This window comes from Anomaloglossus baeobatrachus, chromosome 1, assembly GCF_048569485.1.
Source record: "Anomaloglossus baeobatrachus isolate aAnoBae1 chromosome 1, aAnoBae1.hap1, whole genome shotgun sequence".
Lineage (NCBI taxonomy): Eukaryota > Metazoa > Chordata > Amphibia > Anura > Aromobatidae > Anomaloglossus > Anomaloglossus baeobatrachus.
The window spans coordinates 278,823,545-278,847,496 of record NC_134353.1 but is presented as its reverse complement, the minus strand read 5'-3'; the positions used below and the strand labels follow the sequence as shown (position 1 = coordinate 278,847,496).

Below are 23,952 nucleotides of genomic sequence, written 5' to 3'. Positions count from 1 at the left end.
CTAAGATGGAGCAGCGCCGGAACTGATGATTTCCGACCGCCTGCTGCCACCACTGGGACAGAGAAAAGCTGATCAGCAAGGGTGCAAGGTTTCGGACCCTGGCCGATCAGACATTGATGGCCTATCCTAAGGCTAGACCATCATTGTCAAAGTAGTGGACAACCCCTCATGGCTCCTCCCAGAGACCAGAGATTATTGACCTGACTGTCGGACTGGGTTATGAATGGTCATGTTCATACTAAAAACTAGTGATGAACCACCAGTAACTATGGTTGTACCAGTACTTCTACATTTTACTGTGAATGCTTAGGCTCTGGTCACATGTTCATTTATCTTTTCTGTTTCTTTTGTTTAGAACAGGGAAATCTATCAGATAAATGGAATTGGCATCCTGTGCATTCCTATGTTAAAATGAAGCAGAGGTTCCCCATTGATTTTTATGGAGTCTCTGTGCTTTGTGTTTGATGTTTATTTTCAGAATGGAATAAGAATTCTGCTTGCAGGAATTTTTATTCCCTCATTCTAAAAATAAATAGAAATCAATGGGGCCCCTCTGCTTGCCTTAGAAACAGGCACAAGATACTAAATTTGCTTATCTGTTCTTTTTATCTGTTCTGAATGCAATATACAGATGGAAAACATAAACGGACATGTGAACAGAGTCTTAAAGTGGTTGTCCACTACTCAATCAGTATGTTTGCCCCTGTAAAAAAAACAACACTTATACTCACCTCAGATGGCGGTGCTGGACCAGTGGTGTCAGCGTTCACCATCCCAGGGTTCACATAACAATGTTATGTCACACGAGTCCTCTGCCCGATAAGCACTGGCTTCACTCTCCCCGCTACCTTCACTCGCCCCACTTTCGGAAGTATCAAACATCAAGGGAAAACGAAGGGACAGCTGCAACCCTGACTTTCTCTTAATGTTTGATTTGTCCGAAGGCAGGGAGAGTGAAGCTGGCGAGGAGAGTGAAGCCAGCGCAGGGCTCGCATGACATAACAATGTCAGGTGAGCCTCAGGAGAGTGAGTACCAACACCTCTGAAAGAGAGCTGCCACCTAAGGTGAGTATAAGCGTTATATTTTTTTACTAGGGGCAAACAAACTGATTAAGTAGGAGTTGTCTGAGTAGTGACAAGCCCTCTTAATTGCATTTACACCACATGATAATTGTGAATAAGTGTTGTTAAAAACGCTCATTTCATAATTATTTTAATGTTTTAAAAAAAGCTACCGATTATTCTATGAATGAGCACAATGCTTGCTCATTGCAGATCCTCCTTCTTGGCGCCACATTGTCGTGTGTAAACAGGACTCATACTGATGAAAACAGGGGTGTCCTATGTGCACTGAGCAATCTAACATTCCAGTATAGATCATTTAGTTTGTCCTACTTGTGTGAACAGGCATTTAAACATTCACTGATCAGTAAAAGTTTACCAATCAGGGGTCGTATCATGTCACCGGTTGATCCACATAAACCAGCCCTTACACTGCGCAGTGTAATACATAGTAATATACTGTGTTTGTTTTGTTAAAAACAAAAATAAAAACCTCCTCTATGATCCTTAAAAGTAACAAGAGCCTTAAAGGGGCGTGTCTCATGTGAAAATATTTCAGCATCCCCAGAATAGTCCTGGTTGAATACTTTAACTATGAACATCTGTTAGACTGATCAACTTGCTACTTGTATAACCAGCTTGATGAAATACCAAGATGACAACCATAAAAAAGTCACAACAAACATGAAGACATGGTGGAATATACTTCTATAAGGCTTCATGCACATGGTAAAGCTGAGTGCACAGATCCTGTCCAGCGATATGTGGTGACCTGGATGATCTATATTGTGAACCTGAAATGTGTGTGCTGTTTGGAGCCTCCTTGTGACACCATGGTCTACACAGAAGTAATGGTTCTCAGGCACATTGAGGTAGAGGATGACCAGTATCTGTATCTGGCCATAATAGTATTTACTTGGGTTATTAATAATGAAAGCGTACAACAATCGCAAGGAGTCAGAAAAATTGGTGTAGGCAGGTTGGCTCTATGGCTAATTGTTGGTGGTCATTACGCACACAGACATTTCATTGAATCAAAGTGTCATATCTTCAGTGTTGTCCCATGAAAAGATATAATAAAATATTTACAAAAATGTGAAGGGTGTACACACTTTTGTGATGTACTGTACCTTACTCTATACCACCACCTGTGCTGCTGAGCAGAGGGTGTAGGCCAGAAGATACGTTTAGGAACCTGTTTACTTGGTCTCAATGCCAAATGGCACAGTATCACAAGTCTGGCAAAACATTCTTGCTCAAAAATTGAATCATTATTACAGCACTTGGGCATAAAGCCAGGAGAGGCAAAGCGTGTCTGAGTCACTCATTAAAGGGAAAAGTGCCAGATAGTCAATGTCATGCATAACTGCAATTATCGAGGTCTAGGCATTGGCTAATTTAGCTTGACTAACCCCAAAAAAGTCATAGCAAAAGGGTGTGCTGCATATATCATTGCCCACTCTGGTGCAAACATAATACTGAAGACTGACGAATTCTTCCCAGTACATTCAAGGTCTTCTTCTCACCATTATAGCATTAGTACTGGAGGAAGCAAACATTCTTCTTCTGAACTACGTAAAGATCCATATATGGACAAATGTAGTTGTTTCTTTACTACTAGATGACGGGTGGAGAAACATTACATCGGATAAATTGCGGTGCAAAGAATGCATCACAACTTCTCAAGGTCAATTTATAGGTTTGATAGTTAGACAGGCTAACATTATCCTAGGTGCGGAAGGTATTTCCATGCAGCTGGACGATGCCGAAGCTGTGCCGAGTTCACGTAGGGACGGGCTCTACAGTAGCGGTACTGTGATAACTGAATGAACTGATGACTTATCAGAATGTAGGTCATAGGGTATACATACAGCGCTATCAATTTTGAGACATTAATGTGACAACGACTTAAATAGCTGTGGCTCAGGAAGTATGTTTCCCACAGTTTAATGTGCAATATATAACTTAACACATTCCTTTCCACTCTATCACCTACGTCATGAACTTCTCATACTAATGTATAATGCTCAAATATTGCTGGCCTGAACGAAGAATAGGTATACATAATCATTGTGTTAAAAGTCCGTAAAAAGATACACGTTGCCTCTATTCGGAAACTAAAATTCCAAGTTGTAGCTCTGTAGATTTTGGAATAAATGGTGACAGTGCATTCAAGCACATAGAAAATAAGAATAAATATCCAGAAAGTAAACACGCCTGACAATATTAAACAAAATTCAGAATGCCCATGGAAAACATTATATTTAGGGATTTTTAGTGTGGGTCATCCAGACAAAAGCTTTTCCAACAAAGATTTATTTTTACCAATTGAGGTGGCGTGTTTCGTTTGCTGATTGTTTGTGCATCCCAATGGGCCATTATGACTTGTGTATGTTGTAACATATGGTGCGTAGAAGTTTACACTAATTGCAAAATACGGATGAAGAACTGAAAAGCAGGTTTTATTTTTAACATCTTTTGTAATGAGTGACCCCAACAAATTAATGCTTCTTTTCACTGCTATTCTGAATCTACAGCACTTACATATCCCACCATGCTATACTCACAAGAGCCAAGGTAGCTGTAGCTGATATTTAGTGGACGCCTAGATTTCGTATCCTTTAAAGCAATGGTCCCCAATCTTTTTTACCTTGGGAGTTACAATAAGCCCTTTCAGATGGTTATGAGCTACATCCAAGGCCCTCCTTCACCTGTAGTGAGACCCAGAGTCTTCTATTACCGGTATAACAGCCGAAGCTCATCCACAGATAGCACACTGAAACCTTGTGTGCTACTTGCCTATAGGCTGTATTCTTCCCACCATCCAGGAGTTCCCACTTTACCCCCATTTGGTATTCTAACATGAAGAACACTAACCGCACTACTGCATCCAGTTTCAACCTCTGTCTGGCAGTATCTACCTACCATAAGCCATTCATATCTTCCTTCTACGACTGCTTGACAGCTTGTTGCATTAGCACCAAGTCTGCCAAACCTTCAGATGGTGACTTTTGTGAGTAGCCCTCTAAACAAAAGATGTGAATGCGCATATGCACTCAAATCTTAAACATGTACTCACATCTTCTCTTCTATGCAATGCTAATCACAAAAGCCACCATCTGAAGACCTTCTCCTCATAAACGTTCGACAGACTTGGTGCTAATGAAGAACCAACATGGCAGACAGCCGCGAGACATGCACTAACGGTTGGGACTCCTGTAGCGCCAATTTTCGTGTCCATGTCCCTAGTTTTGCCTAGCTAATTATAGAGCAGCTCCATGTATTAGCCCTGGAAATTATATTCTTTACGTCTGAACAATGGACTCCATATGTTTTGGGATTTTTTTTAAGCGCTAAAGGAAGACATTTTTCTATTTGTTTGCTTTTCCGCTTTGGCGTCTTTTATTTGGCTGCAGAAAAATGCAGTAAAGGAAAATAACCAATGTGTTTAGTCTAAACGACTTCTAGTATGACATAAATATGGTGCAACTCTTACAGTTTGATTTTAGGTAATAGTAAAAAATAATGTGATCACTGGGGCACAAATCCATTGGGAACAAAAAAAATCACATTCTGAGCAGATAACTTAGCTTATTATGGGGATGTATGTAGAAATTGAAATGTGCTTAGACATATGTAAAATGAGTATTCATACTCTGCAGGAACAACACTCACATCAAAACTTTAAAAGGGCACGGCAAGCTAGGTGTGTCTTTATTTTAACTTGCTAAGCAGGATTTTCTCCGTTCAGGTGACCAACCCTTGATAGTACTTGTACACAATTGTTCTTTGGAAATACTATTTGCATGTGCTGACAGCACTGCAGGCAACAGGCAGGTCACCTTGTCCTCAGAAGACTGAACACCACAACTATATGTCTCCTTAAATTACTATATTATGACTATTGTAAAGGTTAAAAATTACTATGATTCTCAAAGAAACTAGTTATGAAGTCAGTGACCTTTTATGCCAGGGTCTCTGGAGAAAATAGTACTTAGTGTGATCAAAACAATATAGGAAAAATAAGATATAGTCTTGTGGTCCATTTAAATGGGCTGATCCAGGCCTTTAAAAGACTGCAAATTGGCTGTACAGTCATGGCCGAAACTGTTGGCACCCTTCAAATTGTTCCAGAAAATTAAGTATTTTGGCCAGAAAATTATTGGAATTAAATGTTTTTTTATATACATTTTTGTTTTCTTTGTGTATATTGCAGCAACAGGAAAAAAAACAGAGAAAAAAGGCAAATTAGACATCATTTCACACAAAACCCCCAAAATGGGCTAGACAAAATTCTTGCAACCTTTCCAAAATTGTGAGTAAACAGCTTTGTTTCAAGCATGTGATGCTCGTTCAAACTCCCCTGTGGCAAGTAACAGGTTTGGGCAATTTGAAAATCACACCTGAAACCAGATAAAAAAAAGGGAGAAGTTGACTCAATCTTTGCATTTTGTGTCTGTGTGTGCCACACCAAGCATGAAGAACAGAAAGAGGAGAAGAGAATTGTCTGATGACCTGAGAAACAAAATTGTTGAAAAATATCAACAATCTCAAGGTGACAAGTGTATCTCCAGAGATTTTGATGTTCCTTTTCACAGTGCACAACATAATCAAGAAGTTTACAACCCATGGCATTGTAGCTAATCTCTTTGTACCTGGACAGCAGAGAAAAATTGATGAAAGATTGCAATGCAAGATAGTCCGAATGGTGGATGAGCACCCCAATCAAATTCCAAAGAAATTCAAGCTGTCTTACAGACTTAGGGTGCATCAGTTTCAGTGTGAACTATCTGTTGACACTTGAATGAAATGAAACACTATGCCAGAAGACCCAGGACTGCCCCACTAGCTGAAACAGAGACATAAAAAAGCTAGACTGCAGTTTGCCAAGATGTACGTGACTACGCCAAAATACTGTGAACAGGTGAGACCAAGATACAGTTTTTTCGTAAAGCACATCATTCAACTGTTTACTGAAAACAGAATGGGGTCTACAAAGATAAGAACACAGTTCCTACAGTCAAAGATTGTGGAGGTTCAAATGTCTTTTGGGTGTGTTTTGGCATTGGCTGTCTTGACTGCTGTGCAAGGTATCATCAAATCTGAAGATTACCAAAGGATTTTGGGTCACAATTTAGAGTTAAGGCCCCGTTACACGCAACGACGCATCTAACGATATATAGCCGGGGTCACGGATTCTGTGACGCACACCCGGCATCCTTCGTGACATTGTTGCGTGTAACAGCTCTGAGCTTCTGTTAACGATCAAAAATACTCACCTCATCATTGATCGTTGACACGTCATTCATTTTCAAAGAATTGTTGATTGTTGAGGATGCAGGTTGTTTGTCGTTCCTGGCATCACCTTTGCAGCCTGGAGAGCAAACAGCTTACCTGCGACCACCCGCAATGAGGAAGGAAGGAGGTGGGCGGGATGTTATGGCCGCTCATCTCCGCCCCTCCGCTTCTTTTGGGCGGCCGCTTAGTGACGCCACTGTGATGCCACACGAACCGCCCCCTTAGAAAGAAGGCGGTTAGCCGGCCACAGCGATGTTGCTAGGCAGGTAAATCCGTGTGACGGCTCCTAATGATATTATGCGCCACGGGCAGCGATTTGCCCGTGTCGCACAACTGATGCGTTGTCGCTGCGTGTAAAGCCCCCTTTAGAGTTACCGTTAAAAGGGGAGTGAAAGAATGTGTATAATGACGTTACGGAGTGCAGGGTACAGCCTCAGGGGAGTGCAGAAGGTTGCTCACTCCCCTATCCCTAGTTCCAGGGCCCACTGTTGTATCCTGTCCCCAGTGTACCCTAGTTTGTTGCAGCGCTCACTAATGGTTCTCATATCCCTGGTGGAATCCCAAGCACAGCATGACAGCATTCTAGGTCATGGGTCTTCCAGCAGGACAATGACCCAAGCACACTTCAAGAAGCACCCAGAAATGGATAGAAACAAAGGGCTGGAGTGTTCTGAAGTGGCCGCAATGAGTTCAATCTAAATGCCATTGAAAACCTGTGGAGAGATCTTAAAATTGCTATTGGGAGAAGGCATCCTTCAAATATGGCAAGAATGATCCAATCAACGAGTGAATGAGCATTTTGCTTGTTCATTTAGTGGTTGCCTTTCTGTTTAGATGGGGCAATAATTGGGAACGAGAGTTAATAGGAATGCTCGTTCTCAGGTTATCTAAATGAACCTTTAAAGGTCCAGTCACACATAACGATATCGTTAACGAGATCGTTACTACGACACAGTTTCCGGATCGTTGTTAAATCATTGGTGAGATCGTTGGTAAGATGTCACACGGTCATTTTCCCAACGACTTTAGTAACGATGCAGCGCGACCTATATAACGATCTCATTGGTCGTTGGGACCCTGTCACACAGCAGTTATGTAACGATTCCGACCTCGAATAGGGGCACAGTGTTTGACGCTGTGAGCCACGTAGGCGTGCATATGCGTCGCCTTTTCCACACCCCTCCGCTCCAATTGGTAGCCAATACTGCGTTCTGATTAGGCGGCCGGCCTAGAAGGCAACTTTGTATCACTTCATCCTTTGTCCCTTTTTGAGCCTTGCTTTGAGGATAGAACCTGCAACTCCCCCCGGATTCATTCGTACTTTGTTCCCGGTTGCTTGCTTGCTTTTCGGATCGAAGCTGCATCTGCACCCGGATTCATCCCTCATTCGTTCACGAGTATTTGCTTTGAGAATCGAAGCTGCGATTCCACCAGGATTACCTGTTCTTTACTGATAGACCTCAAAGCAAGGCTCAAAAAGGAACAAAGCATGAAGCGATACCCAATCAGAACGCAGTACTGTTCTCAGCATCAACCAATCAGTGCAGAGGGGGCGCGGAAAAGGTGACGCAACTACACGCCTACATGTCACAATTTTAAGTTCTCATCTAGGTCGTTAACGAGATCGTTGGTAGGTGTCAAACATACAGATCCATGCTGCCTCCAACAGGACTCCAACGAGCCAAAAGTGGCCCAGGACATTCATCAACGACCAACCATCTCACAACAGGGGGAGGATCGTTGGTACGTGTCAAACATAATGAGATTGCTGGTGAAGTCCTTGTTTCGTCACAGGAACTGTGACATAGCAATGATCTTGTTATGTGTGAAGTGGCCTTAAAACTTGTATACAATGGCTTGAAAAAGTATTTTTTCATGTTACAACCACAAACTTAAATGTATTATATTGGGAATTTATATTATATAACAACACTAAGTAGCAAGTTTTTGTGAAGTATAAGGTAAATGATACATGGCTTTCTAAATATTTTAAAAATATAAATGTGAACATTGTGACTTACATTTGTATTCAGCCCCCTGAGTGAATACTTTGTAGTACTACCTTTCATTGCAATTACTGCTACAAGTCTTTTGGAAACTAGAGTATGATCTCCAGCACTTCAAAGAAGGTTAAAAATATTTATTGAGGTTCTATTAAAAAAGATCCATCGATCATGAAAACAGTGAGGGGGGACACATTAAGAGAAATCCAACATGTTTCAGCTAGTAGAGCCTTATTCAAGGATTGCCAATCCTTGAATAAGGCTCTACTAGCTGAAACATGTTGGTGGTTTTACCGCCTATTTTGGGGGATTGACTGACCGTCTGATGTGTATTGGGTCTTCTGGACTCTTAGGGGTGCTTCACACACAGCGAGCTCGCTGCCGAGATCGCTGCTGAGTCACGGTTTTTGTGACGCAGCAGTGACCTCATTAGCGATCTCGCTGTGTGTGACACTGAGCAGCGATCTGGCCCCTGCTGCGAGATCGCTGCTCGTTACACACAGCCCTGGTTCGTTTTCTTCAAAGCCGCTCTCCTGCTGTGACACACAGATCGCTGTGTGTGACAGCAAGAGAGCGACAAATGAAGCGAGCAGGAGCCGGCATCTGACAGCTGAGGTAAGCTGTATCCAAGATAAACATCGGGTAACCAAGGTGGTTACCCGATATTTACCTTAGTTACCAGCATCTGCAGCTCTCACGCTGCCTGTGCTGCCGGCTCCGGCTCTCTGCACATGTAGCTGCTGTACACATCGGGTTAATTAACCCGATGTGTACAGCAGCTAGGAGAGCAAGGAGCCAGCGCTAAGCAGTGTGCGCGGCTCCCTGCTCTCTGCACATGTAGCTGCATTACACATCGGGTTAATTAACCCGATGTGTACTGTAGCTATGGTAGGAGAGCAAGGAGCCAGCGCTCAGTGTGCGCGGCTCCCTGCTCCCTGCACACACAGCTGTGCGCTGGTAACTAATGTAAACATCGGGTAACCATACCCGATGTTTACCTTAGTTACCAGTCTCCGCAGCTTCCAGACGGCAGCTCCGTGCAAGCGCAGCGTCGCTTGCACGTCGCTGCTGGCTGGGGGCTGTTCACTGGTCGCTGGTGAGATCTGCCTGTTTGACAGCTCACCAGCGACCATGTAGCGATGCAGCAGCGATCCTGACCAGGTCAGATCGCTGGTCGGATCGCTGCTGCATCGCTAAGTGTGAAGGTACCCTTACATAGTGTTTTGTTTACCAAATCATTTTGTTCTCCAGGCTGCGAAGCTGATGCCAGAGAAGTATGACAGCAGTTAATCCTTCTCTCTCTAAAGAGAACACATGAATGATTGGCTGAAATTAGTAATTATGTGTATGGGGTAGTCCGGTGACTTAGCTCTTAGGACGACAACTAACCAGCGTATTTGAGCTGTTTATATAGCTACTGAAGGTCAGGAAAACATGTGATTACAGATACTGCTGCCTGTTATCAGTAGTTTAAAGAGTAAGTAATCTTTGATCATTTATTATTTGCAACATTATGAATCTTTGTAACATACTCCATAACCTTATCATTGTTACTCTTCTCCCAATCTCCATGGTGAAGAAGCTGTTTCATCTGCCTTGCTCATGCACTGTTTTGAACTGTTAGTCTAACAAATATGTCCATTCATGTGTGAAGTTCTATGTTCCTCTCCCCAATGATTAGACACTCTTTACAGGTACCCCTCTACCTGTTTGGGGGAGTGAAACAGAGACACTGGAGCACACATTTTTGGTTCAGCTGCAGTTCAAATTAGCTATTCTAAGTGCATGAGCCAGGCAGTTGTAACAGGAACATAAGGAAGCAATATAAGGAAATGGAGTACATTACAAAAATTCAGACTGATTAATAATTAAAATATAAAAAAAAGTTACACTTTAAGTTCTTAAGCTATGACATATACAGCCAATATCACTTTTGGAATAATGCTATTTTTTTATTTCCAGCTTTTGAGACTAATCTGTTTCATAAAATGCTACTATATTTGTACTAAATTGGAGGTGTACATTGATTTTATAGATGCAGATTGCTTTAAGGACATGAATATTATCTTTGTGTTATACATTCTGTACAACTTTATACTATATACAGTGCCTACAAGTAGTATTCAACCCCCTGCAGATTTAGCAGGTTTGATAAGATGCAAATAAGTTAGAGCCTGCAAACTTCAAACAAGAGCAGGATTTATTAACAGATGCATAAATCTTACAAACCAACAAGTTATGTTGCTCAGTTAAATTTTAATACATTTTCAACATAAAAGTGTGGGTCAATTATTATTCAACCCCTAGGTTTAATATTTTGTGGAATAACCCTTGTTTGCAATTACAGCTAATAATCGTCTTTTATAAGACCTGATCAGGCCGGCACAGGTCTCTGGAGTTATCTTGGCCCACTCCTCCATGCAGATCTTTTCCTAGTTATCTAGGTTCTTTGGGTGTCTCATGTGGACTTTAATCTTGAGCTCCTTCCACAAGTTTTCAATTGGGTTAAGGTCAGGAGACTGACTAGGCCACTGCAACACGTTGATTTTTTCCCTCTTGAACCAGGCCTTGGTTTTCTTGGCTGTGTGCTTTGGGTCGTTGTCTTGTTGAAAGATGAAATGATGACCCATCTTAAGATCCTTGATGGAGGAGCGGAGGTTCTTGGCCAAAATCTCCAGGTATTCCGTGCTATCCATCTTCCCATGGATGCGGACCAGATGGCCAGGCCCCTTGGCTGAGAAACAGCCCCACAGCATGATGCTGCCACCACCATGCTTGACTGTAGGGATGGTATTCTTGGGGTCGTATGCAGTGCCATCCAGTCTCCAAACGTCACGTGTGTGGTTGGCACCAAAGATCTCGATCTTGGTCTCATCAGACCAGAGAACCTTGAACCAGTCTGTCTCAGAGTCCTCCAAGTGATCATGAGCAAACTGTAGACGAGCCTTGACATGACGCTTTGAAAGTAAAGGTACCTTACGGGCTCGTCTGGAACGGAGACCATTGCGGTGGAGTACGTTACTTATGGTATTGACTGAAACCAATGTCCCCACTGCCATGAGATCTTCACGGAGCTCCTTCCTTGTTGTCCTTGGGTTAGCCTTGACTCTTCGGACAAGCCTGGCCTCGGGACGGGTGGAAACTTTCAAAGGCTGTCCAGGCCGTGGAAGGCTAACAGTAGTTCCATAAGCCTTCCACTTCCGGATGATGATCCCAACAGTGGAGACAGGTAGGCCCAACTCCTTGGAAAGGGTTTTGATCCCCTTGCCAGCCTTGTGACCCTCCAGGATCTTGTCTCTGATGGCCTTGGAATGCTCCTTTGTCTTTCCAATGTTGACCAAGTATGAGTGCTGTTCACAAGTTTGGGGAGGGTCTTAATTAGTCAGAAAAGGCTGGAAAAAGAGAAAATTAATCCAAACATGTGAAGCTCATTGTTTTTTGTGCCTGAAATACTTCTTAATACTTTAGGGGAACCAAACAGAATTCTTGTGGTTTGAGGGGTTCAATAATAAATGACCCTCTGAATAAACTTTTCTCAATTTAAAAAAAAAAAATAAAAAAAGAAATAACATTCTTTTTTGCTGCAGTGCAATTCACACTTCCAGGCTGATCTACAGTCCAAATGTCACAATGCCAAGTTAATTCCGAATGTGTAAACCTGCTAAATCTGCAGGGGGTTGAATACTACTTGTAGGCACTGTATACAGTTCAATATATATATATATATATATATATATATATATATATATAGTTTTTTATATATATATATATCTATATATATATATATATATATATATATATATATATAGATATATATATATACTGTATATTAGTCAAGCCATGGAAAAGTGGTGAATTCTAAAAAATGAGTAAAGAAGCATGTATAAAGATACATCCCCTTTAAATGGTTCTTGTATGCCTGTAAACATGTAAAATATCCAACCAAATGCACTATCCATGAAATGAAACTGGCATTTAGTGATATATATCATTGTAAACTAGTAATCTTGGCATACCAAAAGTTTGTCTGATTTTGACAATCTCATTTTGTTGACAGGGTCCCCTTGCAAATAGTTGATCATAGTTTACTTAACCAGGCAACCTCTTTAAATTTTATATTGGATCGTGAATGGGTCGAATTGGAGAACCACCAGTTAATCACTCCAAACAAATATGGTTTAAACTTCCTCCCATCTGAAAAAATCTAAAAAAAAAAAGTAAAGTGCAGTTTCCAGTTACCAGTTCTTCACAATGTGAACAACCAGATGTACTATTAATAATCCCAAAAAGTTAAAGTCATGGGTTCAAAGGTCATCTAAGTACAAGGTATTTTCTTCACTGTGCTATGTCTATAAATGTTACGTAAAAATATTTTTCTAATAGTCACCTTGAAAAAGGCTATGAAAAAAAAAACAAAAAAAAAAACAACCAATAAATCTAGGCTGTAATGTTGCCTGAAAAAGACTCCCAGATGTTTTCAGCTCTTAGGTTTAGATGCATGCAGGCCTTTTTGGCAGAAAGACCCCAAGATGAAAGAATGTATTATTTTCCTAAGTACGGCTGATACCTTTCCTTAATCACAAGTTCCTTCAACCACAGAGACAGGGCATATAAGGATATCAAAGGCATAGGGACACTTGCTGTTTAAGCTTTACTTCAGGAGGATTTCTTGAAACTGTAAAAATATTCATTTTAACATTCCTGAGTCAGTGTTTGAGGTAATGCAATAAGCCATGGATAATGTAAAAGAACCCGGTAGAGTTTACGTCTGCTTAGAATGTGACTGGGGGATAGGCCTTGGCCTAATGTTCTACTCCATGGCTAATGGGGCCAACATAAAGCTATACTTTTCACTAGCAGTAGATATGAACTTCTATGTTGACAATGACCAAAGACATAAGAACAACCCCTCTGTGAACTCACATATTCAGCTTGGCCAAGTTTTCTAAAGGAAAGCTAAATATAAAACCTCTCTGGTCTCCTATAAGTCTTTGGAGGACAACTTGGGTTTACCCAGAGACAGTCAACTGGTGTCAGATTCCCTTAAATTCCTTAGAAACTATCAAGTTGTTCTGAAGACATCTGATAGTACCATACGTTTACCAGTGTTACTGATCAGTATGTAGACAAATAAGTTTTGGACTATGGGTACTATCTAAATTGCTATACTGTAATAGGAATCAGAGTTGCTAGCATAAAGAATTTTGATTTTATGATTGGATTAATTTGGTTATTTATAAGTTTATCATATAATAGCAACATATTCCACAGCATTGTACAGAGATTGTCACCATGACTTAAGATCACCTTTTTCAAACACACCTCACTATAGTCAATTTTATAGAAAGACAACCCTTTAGTAATCTGATTTCCCATACACTCTAAAAACTATACGGAGTAGAAATCCGTGCAAACATGGGAAGAACATACATTCTCCTTACAGATGTTGTTCTTGTAATTGAACCCAGGAACCAACTGTAGTAAGTCAACAGTGCTATGTACTGAGCTATGTGGGATCAGACCCGATTAAATTTTTTGCCAAAACATTGTATGAAAAGTGCAGCTAAAGAGTACATAGTAGAGATGAGTGGATTGCTTCTTGTAATCCCATTTTACAGTCAAGGTCAGTGCTCTCTTGCAATGGACAGTAACTGTGTGAATTTCCTGACTTTCTGAGTTCTTCAATGGGGCATTTTATTCAGCGCCCTCGTATGACGGCATCTTTGCACCGTGCAGGTGACGATGCAACAGCACAGGAAATTAGAAGAACCCAGAAGCTCGGGAAATTCACACAGCTTCTGTCCACAGCCAGAAAGCACTGATTTGGACTGTGGACTGGGATTACATTTAGTGATCCACCTATCTCTAGTACATATCTTATAGCTTTAATCACACATTTTGGAAGTGAGGTTTTTCATGGTTTCCACTGTGAGAATAAGACTTTAAAGGGGATATTTAGGCTTATGATATTGATTGTATGTCCACAAGTCATAGAATCATAGAATGTTAGCGTTGGAAAGGACATCCAGGATCATCGTGTCCAACCTCCTGCTCAATGCAGGATTCACTAAACCATCTCAGACAGATGACTGTCCAGCCTCTGTTTGAAGACTTCCATTGAAGGAGAACTCTGTTTAAAGTCATTTATATATAATAAGGTTATGTCGTCAAGAACAGATCCAGATCCAGGGGGGTCAAATACCCAGCACCCCCACCATTAGCAACTGCTGGATGTAAACAGTAAAGGGAGCCAGGACTGATCAGTTGTTTTCAGCTCTCCTGAAAGCCAGATGTAAACTGTGTACAGAGCATCACAGCTTCGTACCCTGTGTAGTAGATGTTGCCAAAAACTGAGCTCAGCTACTATTGAAATGAATAGTAGATGAGCTGCAGATCTTGGTAACAGACCCTACATAGTGAATGTAGCTGTGTTGTTCCTGCTCGTTCACTGTTTACATTAAGCTGCTGATAGAGCTGACAACAGCTGATACTTCTGGTGCCAAGTATCGGACTCCCACCGATCTGATATTGATGACCTATTCTAAGGAAAGGTTGTCAATATCATTAGCCTTCACAGCCCATTTAAGTCGATTTCATATGGTACAGCTCGCTACTTTATTTATTCAAATGAGTAATGGGTCATTAAAGAGCAAAAGTCTAAACGTACTGCCTCTAAATAAAGATTTGGTTACGGTAACTACAAAACTGTTCTTGACTACAAGACTGGTTAAAAAGAGTGTCTTGCTCTCTCCGGAGGATCAGTCCTACCTTGCTGTACACAGACAGCTCATCGATGTGAATGGGTACTGTGTAATGCATAATTTTTCCTCTGGGGGCACTGAAGGGAGACTGAACACTTACTGCCAGGTTTCCTCCCAGATTACAGCTGGTCACTGGGGTACTCCCCAGGAGGATACTTTGTGATCTGCTTATATTTAACTGATTATTTTACAATCCAGACTCCTTTCGTCACAATACACAATGTGATACAATACTGTATGTGTTATGTATATTTTCACTGCTATCACATTTAAATCTAGTAAGTGTATTATATATTGTTACTAAGGTCATTTCTCATAAAATATTTGCAAACTCTAACATATTAAACATGTTAGAAGTGCTTGGGGTAAAGTGACCTCACTACAAAACCAGGCATCGTTGTGTGTCCCTCCACACTCTGTAACTGGTTTTGGAACAGGTAATATAAGCAATCTGCTCCTAGCCACACAGAAAGGACTCATTGTGTGATGCTACTCCTTATGCTTTATTTCCTAGTGTCCCAGATTGACCTTCTTAAGACATGCGCAATGTTTTTCTTACATCCTGCACATCCTATGACCAATGATTCCAAACAGAACAGTTTATTTGCCTCGTCGTATCCTCGAAAAAAAAAAAAACTACACACACTGTGGCTTTCTGCCGAGACGTAAATGGCTCTTACGTAGCTGGATCCAAAAATACAACACAGCAATATTTATAGGGTTAACCATTACGAACAAGTCGCTAACGCAGTGATTAATCTCTCTAACAGGATTGTTCTCAGCAAGTTAGATGTTTGTTCATATCTGCTACTGGTCAGTATCGCTTCAACTGGGTTTAGTCTTGTGGAGACCCTTTAAGTTACTCTTTGGCAATAAATTCTGGACGTGCCAGATATCGTCATCTAACAATCTGGCAATCTTACAGTGTTAAACGTTGCCTGTTTTCGATGATAACAGATTAAAAATGATGTCCGATTCTGTCTCGGTCTCATCTAGACATTTTCGACACTTAATAGGACTGACACACCCTCCAATTTCCCCCCTCGTATTTCTGGAATGATGTTTGTAAACACTGTAGCCATGTGCGCGTCACCACGTGAGAAGGCGTCACAGTGACCTGGAATCTCCTATTCGTGGAGTCACCTCTGGCACCAATATTAGTGCAACAACGCCAGAAATCTTTAACTCCCTCCCTTCTTGTTTATTCCAACACTGAAGTCTAAAAAGCGGCACATGGGCTGCTAACATTAAGGAGGAACCTCAGCCACATTGTCAGCCAAATGCTCGCCTCTTTTGCTTTGCTCTATCAATCAATCTTGTTATGACTCAGCAGAACGGTAAGACCGTCTGAGCAGCGTCTCGACTCATTTACTACCGCGCGATCCGAAATACCATCCATGGTATCATTCATCTATTACACATATTCTTAATTCTATGATGACTCCGTTAACAGATTTTTTTTTTTCATCATGACCTATCTCCAAATTCATCCGTAACTCTTTTATCGGTTTAGTATAAATGTAGTTTGCCCTTTTTGTTGAATGACTTCTTAAGAGCAAAGAACGGAGGATAAGTAAGTTAATCGTGTCAGCAGTAAATAGGAGGGCACATCAGGACACAGCATCAGCGTTAAACAGTTACCAATAAGGTAGCATGAAAATGATCAAGACGAGAACTGTTTAACTCCTTTGATGCTAGTATATCCACATGCTATGAGTATAGCGACACCGTACCATTACAAAATACCATATAGTCACTTAGTGCTATTTTTTCCTCTTTTGTCTCCGATCCTTGCTTCTAATTTATTTATACGTAGAATAATAACCTTGCGGGCATCTAATGATCTGTCTGGGAAGAACAACAGAAACATATTGCTATAACATGGGATTGAGACAAGTCAAACGATCCCCCTCACAACAACTTTATTTAATGCTGAGCACATTGTTTACTGATTCAAAAGGTTTCTATGACTTCCAATTCCCTTACAACGCAGCCAAAATTATTTATAGGCTCTAGGCAGAAAGGTTTTTCTATTGCCAGTGACTAGCGCAACAACCACCAGACCTGTGTTTGCGAGACCGGTTAGAATCTATTTTTGGCTCACCGCAGATGACCTCTGTCCAAGTCACGGTGCTTGATATCACTCACATGATTATACAAAGACAAAATAAAGCTAAAATCCTGCTGGGTTGACCTTACTAGGGAAGCACGTTCAGGTAGGCTATGAGCACAGTACAAGCAGCACAATGTTTTTGAATCCTTCCACCTAGAGACAGCTACGTAAAAGTCCCTGGGATTTCTGGGTCGTCTTTTTGTAAACAGTGTAGACATGTGCGCGTATCACCCACGTGTCTCCCCGTAGTACATCACATTAACTCTTCTTTCCTCCATACTTGAGAATTCCTGTCAATAACGAATAACTTTTTTTTTCAGACAAGCAAAGAAGACCTTTTGTGGGATGTTCAAACCAGAATTACATACAAGGCCTGTAAAGAAAATCACCAATTGGATGCATCAGGTATTAAGGATCCTTAGTTTATATAAATGATGTATATATAACATTGGTATATCACAACTTCCAAAAATATATGGAAAAATAGCCAAATCCAAGTGCTGAGTCCATATTGTATTTTCTGATGTTTAACGTTTTGTTGTGTCCCTTGCACGGCCTAACAATCCATTTTTGGAACAAGTAACTGACATAACTGATGGAATGCATTATATTACCATATATGTATATTGTTCAAGTAGTGAACTTCATAAAAATGTAACTACAGAAATGAGGACAACTTAAAGCAGACCTGTCCCTAGCCATAAATATGTATTTTTTACCTGCTTTATTTCTGTTCTGAATCTGGGGTTACTTGTCTTTTAAGAAGAATAAAGTGAAAAATCCTGAGTAGGTCTTGAAATTCCAAATATATAAAACTTAAGTTTTATTGTGGTTAAAAATGGGAAGAGAAAGCAATCGCCACTGCAAATACAGACCAACGCGTTTTGGCAGAATGCCTTAGTCATGGTCACATGACAAAGGCGGTTTGCCGAAATGTGTAGATCTGTACCTACCCTACCTATTTGCAATGCCGATTGCTGTCTCTGTCCATTTCTAACTACAACAAAAGTTAAGTTTTATATATTTGGAATTCCAAGAACTACACTGAATTTTTCCCTTTATTTTTCCTATTACCCACGGTTGCTCCTGCCGGAACCGTTTGTTATTTTGATTGGAACCCATATTCTCGGAGACAGCATTATGCTGAGCTTATTACTTTAATATTTTTGTTACTTTTCTTTTGTTCCTGATTCCAGAGCTATGGCTCCTTCTTCTCTGTTTGTAAATCTAGTCTTGTTAGCGAAGTGGGCTTGGTCAGCAACTCTCCACTGTGGGCATGTTCCTGAGGATAAAAATCTAACAAGATTAGATTTTTATACTGAAACAAGGTCCATATCTTCAGGATGTAGAGGAGGAGTAAAGAAAGAAAAACAATGCCAGACTCAGGAGAACATCAGATTAGAAAAATACATATTTAAGACAAGTGATGCTTCCAATTTTAGCCTATTTGGGGAGTTCTCATAGTAAATTTAGCTATTTCTCCAACAGTTAAGCACTTGATGATCCAAAAGTTAAAAAACTCAATGTACTCTTAAGTCCTTCAACATCATAATAGTCAATAGAAACATAGTTGAGAGAGATCTGATGAGTTGGTTGCCAACATTGCCACGACTCAGGTGATATGAGGTGTGCTTTGTAGTTGCTTACTAAAGCTGATGTTTCTATAAGTAAATAAGTATAATAGTGAAGCTACCTGTTGCTACAAGTACAAGTGAACTTGGCCTAAACTTGGCAGGATAATTGGTCTCACAAAGTCTGAAGTCACCCAACAACTTTAGGATTCACTATCTTCACAAGACCACAGCCGAGCTCGATGAATAGAAGCAGAACATCTACTAATAAAGCTTTAATCTACAAAGCTCAGAACTTTCATATCACCTTTTTTGAATCAAAGCAGACTCAGTTCCTTATTTTACATACATTTCAATTAGGAACAAGCAAACGCTATATAAAGTATATTATATCATGTATTCTATTATTCATACATATTTAAGAGGTTGCCCCTGACAAAGATAGTGATACAAGTGAAATTGTGTCTTTTTTAATGGAATGTTTAATGCAAAAAAATATAATTATTTAACTAACGACTTTATTAAATATTGTAATGAAAGTCACACCCTAAGTAAAACGAATGTTACATAACTTGTTTTAAAGCTCGCATCATTACATAATACCAGTCAAGCAACATCACGCTACATTTAAAGAGCCACACGTGGAGTCCCAACCCTTACTTCCAACGCTACACATGGGCAGTAAGACGCCAGATGTGCTATTGTTGTTGCATTTAGTCTTGTATGTGTATACCCAGTATGTTTAGAGACAAAAAAGGCCTCGGCCTTCATTTTGCATAGCAAGATGAAAAAGCAGATTTGGGAATACGGGCTCGCTTAGATTTCGTACAGTATGCTTATTTTATCAGTCTGACATGCAGGAAAACGATCGAGTAGCAGAATGATAGGACATCAATATTTCAGCAATATAACACTCTTTCAAGCTATTTTCTCTTATTCCACCATAAATACTATTATAGGTTAGTCAATAGTATCATTATACAGGACCAGTACATACATACCCTATGACTCCGATATTACACTACCACAGAGTACCCAATTAATTGTTCAGTAGAAAGACATAATAACAACATTAGGCTATTTTCCAATACTAAATTGATAATATACAGTTACATAGGCTGAAAAAAGATCTAGGTCCATCAAGTTCAACCTCCCTCTTCAAACAAGCCCAACTTTTTCAACCTGTCATCATATGGGAGGCCTTCCATTCCTTTCAATAATCTAGTTACCCACCTTTGAACTGACTCTAACTTCTGAATGTCCTTTTTAAAATGTGGAATACAAAACTGGATCCCATATTCTAGATGTGGCCTTACAAGTGATTTTTAGAGGGGTAACAATACGTTGGGTTCACGGGATCTAATCTCTCTTTCTATATGCCCTTATATCTTTGCTTTTTCAGCTGTTGTGCTATACTTGCAGCGTCAGACTGGCTACCAGAGGAATCTCCTGTAATACCAGGTCTGGATTCAGTTACCTGCATTGCACTTCAGAGCTCTCACCTGAGCTCCGGAGTGCAGCCTAGACTGCACTGCGAGAGCCGAGTGATTGATTCCCCGGCGATAGCGGTTCAGTTCATGACAGCTGCAGACATCCCGGACTGATCTCCGGTGCTCTCACCTGAACTCCGGATTGCAGCCCGGCCTGTCCGCAGCTGTTATGAACTGAACCGCAATCGTTAAGGAATCAATCACTCGGCGCTCATGGTGCAGTCCTGCAAACTCTGAGATCAGACTAGGCTGTATCTTAGCGCTCCGGAGTGGAAAGTAGGTAACTGAATCCAGGCCTGGCATTACTGGAGATTCCTCCGGTAGCCAGTCCGACGCTGTCTACTTGTGTCTACTACACAATAAAATAAACAACTTATTTCCATGCCCAATGTCACCAATCATCAATACATTCTTACTAATTATTATGGAAGTTTGATTATACTACCACATGGCTATCCTTATTCATTTTGCCCCTTGTCAGTTACTAGTCTTTCTAAAGTTATGCTTCTTTGCGGCCTACAAGGTGCATTTCTGGCAAGCAGTGGTTTGTGGATGGTAAAGAACTGTATTCTGGACTTCTGCCCTCATGTGATTATACACCACAATGAGAAGTAGGGATACTGTGAATCTGACTAAACAATTTGTGGTAATGTTTTGCAGAATTATTTCCAAAGATTACCACTGACATTCCTATTTCCTTGGCAGCTCTCTTCCTTGAACACAAGGCTCTGTATATTTTTTAGTGACTTTTCAGATATCAGCTGAGAATACAGTTAACTGTAATAATCATTACACTTCACCGAACAAGAATTTTAACTCAAACTTAACGGAGTTGAAGCCTTTTCAGTAATGAAAGACAAGAACAAGAATAAAAAAACCAGTCTGATATCTAAAGAGGTTAAACAAAAATAATGGAGAAAATAGAATTATATATTTGGAATTACATAATAAAAGTTTAAGTTATAACTTAATTACCGAGTTCAACCATAAATCCGACAAACAACCGTCCAATCTACCTCCGTCATAACGAGTTTTGAGCCAGCGCATGTTGCCTGCTCTTTAAACAATGTTGACATTGCCAGAGTTCCACACCGCATCAAGACTATTTCAGTGACCTGGCTAGACGCCAAAAGTCATAGAAACAATGCCAACACTATACCTCGTAAAAAAATAAAAAAGCAAAAACTTTCCAACCAGATATTAAGAGCTGATTTAAATGATGAGACCAGGGATATATAAGGGCAAATATCACTTTTCTGTTCAAGATCACTCTCTAAGTATCAAAAACACAACACAACACAACAATATGTGCATACATTATGTTGAAAAACAAAAAGATATCTAAATTCAATTTATCCAATGCAAGTTTAGAATGATAAAATGTCTTATAGATACTTAAGATAAAACAGCTAAGTTGCACATTATCATTTCAAAAGAAGGCGCAAACAAGGTGCTAACTGCCCATCTGCAAGCACATTAGTGATGCCTGATTGTAAACACTGATGCCTTTCACACACCTTTCTATGGCCATTGTCTTGCCATTAAGAATTAACTTTCCCGACATGTTGCCAGTTCCAGGATAGAAGTCTCATTGAAATGACAAGCCAAGTTACTGTATATAATTGTCCCCTTTTATCCAAATCTTTGTCAGGTCCAAAGGAAAGTCCTATGTTACAATACACATGTAAATATACAATTGAATCTGCATAGATCCTCCCCACTATGCAGCACTGCAGACAGCCATTAAGATGCAAATGGAAACAACCTCCATTAGCTAACAACAGGAAACAGATCTTTTAATCCCAGGGAATGGAGAAAAAGCCACTGTTGGGAGATGAACTGGGGATGCGGTTTTCTGAATGAATCTGTGCTGTGCCTTACCTCACTTTTTATACGGTTCAGCCAAAGTGTGACGAAACCAACTGCATTGAAGAATTTCCTTGGGTGTCACATTGAGCAGTTCACCGGTTCTGAGATGGAGGTTCCCCATCTCTTTATTTATCCATTTCCAATGGCATAGGCCATTTTCATCTCAAAGATGGATTTATCCATTTTTTGTAGGTTTATATGGCCAATAAGCATCCAAAATCATACAATAGACCACCCACCGGAATGATCAGGCGTAAATATTCACCGTAGTACATGATCATAAAGTGTTATCACATGCTTATCTACCCAAAAGACCAATTACTGCCCTATAATTCAAGACCACAACAAAGCCCATTCTTCATGATTGTCAAATCTACATATTGACATTAGATCATTTCTCACAAAAAGAAGAAATAAAACACAAACTACATTTTGTTAAAGGGTGCAATACGATTACAATTGATAAAATGTACAAAAAATGTATATTTCTGGCTTTTCTGTCCATGTCCTTTTGACTGCGCCTGCCTTTGTGTCTGCTTGTCATTCACCGGCTATCTAAAGGAGAGCTGATTCACAGCAGCACAAAGGCAGAATGCTGCCTTAAAAATGTCCAAGGTATGCTGAAAGACACATGCCAGGCGGGCGACAGAAAAAAACAGAGCAAGATGTCTCTGTGTAAAGTATCTCATACCTAGTCACATGGCATGTAGGCTGACCATATAAAATGTATGGGTTTAGCTGTTCAACACATAAAAAAGAGGTAACAAAAACTTACACGAAAAAAGACAAAAGCAAAAACAATACAAATTCTCTCTAAAGAAATAAAACAAGCTGTAACAATTCACACCAAACCTAGAACTGTAAATGATAAAAGTAAATTCAAGCCGAGTTTAAGGCTCTTTAGACCTTACTTTTTCCTACACACAACAGGAAACATTGAGAAAACACAGCAAAAACTTAACATGTTCTAAAAAGCAAGCACAAAGCAAAAAGCAATCTGGAAAGACAGGAAAAAACATGAAAAGAAAAGGCTCTTTATTATTTAAAAACTACACTTGTCAGCCATGTTGGAGAAGGATCAGTATTTTCTCCTCTTTATTCTTGCACACACTGAACAAACAGATGTGTCTCCAAGAGTGTGAGAAAGAAACAGGGAAGAGAGAGATAGGGAAGGACGTATGGGCATAAATATAGCACTCTGACCTCTTAAATGTCCCTCTGCCTTGCAGAAATCCAGCAAACACAGTCTGGTCTCCTTTCTAACAAATCCTAAAGGGCAGCCATCTTGCTTCCTTCTGCTCCTCTACGAAAGCAGACTAGCCTCCACATCAATATTCATAGGGCAGTTTGACGTCTGCTCTCATCACTTGATGAAGCCCCGGTGTTGCTGTTCACTGTTCCAAATGGTGGACGTGACTGGCATGGGAACCAACCCCAAAGTAGTGTCTACTGACAAGGAGCTGTGCCTGACTGCTAGCCTGGGTAATGTAAATCAGTTCCCTACTCAGGGCTTCCCACATAAAGCCTCACATTTTTTTTGGCTGTACAATAGTAAGCAGAAGCCTGGGTTGCATGAAAGCTGCGGAGTGGATCACGCTGGTATTCTGGCTGACTCCTTGCTCTGCAAGCTTCATAGACACTGCCTCCAGCTACAACACACTAAACTGGCTTCTGTCATGCAGAGAGAGGGGGGAAGGAATTTGCAGGCAAGATTAGATAGCTGATTTTCTGAATATCACATTTCAGAACTGAGCTCTTGCTCTACTTCCCCCTTTTAGCTCCTCT

At 40.4% G+C, this 23,952-nt stretch overlaps 1 protein-coding gene across 1 annotated transcript in view; it reads right to left on the bottom strand.

Moving 5' to 3' along the window:
• TET2 (tet methylcytosine dioxygenase 2) overlaps positions 1-23,638 on the bottom strand; it is a 147,754-nt gene extending 124,116 nt beyond the window's left edge. Inside the window, exon 1 of the mRNA XM_075350340.1 lies at positions 23,371-23,638. The gene's annotated coding sequence lies outside the window, so the exon portion shown is untranslated. The remainder of the gene's footprint in view (positions 1-23,370) is intronic.
• Between the last annotated feature and the right edge of the window lie 314 nt (positions 23,639-23,952).